Source organism: Echinops telfairi, unplaced genomic scaffold (genome assembly GCF_000313985.2).
Source record: "Echinops telfairi isolate 266 unplaced genomic scaffold, ASM31398v2 ScPeMD7_7457;HRSCAF=8495, whole genome shotgun sequence".
Taxonomy (NCBI): Eukaryota; Metazoa; Chordata; class Mammalia; order Afrosoricida; family Tenrecidae; genus Echinops; species Echinops telfairi.
This window is the reverse complement of record NW_022111357.1, coordinates 691,724-693,036: the sequence shown is the minus strand read 5'-3', so window position 1 is coordinate 693,036 and position 1,313 is coordinate 691,724. Positions and strand designations below refer to the sequence as shown.

The window sequence follows — 1,313 nt, the reverse complement described above, 5'->3', positions numbered from 1 at the left end:
AAAGTGCTCCAACTCCAACAGGGTAATTTTCTTCCTTTCTTTTTTTAAAACTTAAATTTCATCCTCAAGTCAAAAAAGCAGTATGTGACAATTATCAGAAAATTCAGGAGATGCATAAGAGGTGGAGGAAGAGAAACAATTACTATCTGTCCTCCTCTATAAGAAAAGTACTTAGGATGTTTTAGACAGATAACCTGTCTATCTTCTAGTACACATTCTGAAATGTATCCATGTGTGAGAGTACAGAGTAGTTATTTCTGTCCTTGTCCATTATATTACTGTATTGCGTTGTAATGACTTATATCAGATCTCCTGGGGGAAGAAACCAGATCTTAGTCTTAGTGGTCTCTTTGATCCCTAGCACCTGCCTTGTTAGGTATCGAATACATGAAAGACTCAGAGCATATCTACTAATTCCTACAAAGCTACAAGGAAAGATACACATAGGACTCCTTTAATGATGAACCCCATATTCTGCATAGGAGAATTCGATTGATGATGGTGCCGGTTCACTCCTTCATTCAACAGTCATTTATTCCATACTCACTATGCTAGGCACTGTGGTAAGACCTGGGAGTGCAGCCATGAGGACACAAGGACCCTGCCTTCATGAGGCTTATGGGGGGGAGACAGACAGTAAATAAATGAGCAAACATATGCTTAAGAAGAAGTGTAACTGAAAATGAATGAAGCAGGATTAGGGGTCAGCCAGGGATTAGAGATGCTAGTTTATGTATGCTGTCAGGGAAGACTCTGACAAGGTGACATTCGAGCGCGCAGAGACTTGAAGGAAGTGAAAATGTAGATCATGTGGAAATATGAGGAAATACTATTCCTAGCAAAGGCAACAGCAAATGTCAGCGCCGTGTGCTTGGTGTGTGGAGGCATTGCAAGAAGGCCAAGGATTGAGGGACAGATGATTAGAATTAAAGCAGATCAGAGATTGTGGGGAGCTATAGTAATTTGGGGGGATTGAGTTCTTAGTGTGATGCAGTCAGGTGAAGGGTTTGAGAAGATTGTCGGTTTGATCTGTCTCATTGTGGTCAAGGTCAGAGGTAGGAAGGCCAGTTAGGAGGGTGTTGGTGACAGTCCACTGGAGAAATGGTAACGACTTGGATGAGGGTGTTAACAGTGGAGCTGCGGAGAAGTGGGTCAATCGTTTTGAACAATTATTTTGTGCCACCTGACCTGTTTGTTTTCCTGCTTATTCTGTTTCTTTCATCTTTGCCTGTTTATTTGCACTGGACCCTCCCCTCTCTTTTCCCATTCTTTTCTGTATATGACTTGTTTTTCTCTTTGAACCATTGCTTTTC

The 1,313-nt window shown here is 41.7% G+C and overlaps 1 protein-coding gene across 2 annotated transcripts in view; it reads left to right on the top strand.

The window, feature by feature from the left end:
• Positions 1 to 1,313, top strand: part of CCDC30 (coiled-coil domain containing 30) — a 129,453-nt gene that overhangs the window by 12,448 nt on the left and 115,692 nt on the right. The window contains exon 1 of one of the 2 annotated variants that reach the window (XM_045298886.1): positions 7 to 22. The exons of the other annotated variant lie outside the window; for it this stretch is intronic. The gene's annotated coding sequence lies outside the window, so the exon portion shown is untranslated. Of the gene's footprint in view, positions 1 to 6; positions 23 to 1,313 lie in introns of those variants that run through there. 2 annotated transcript variants of the gene reach the window in all.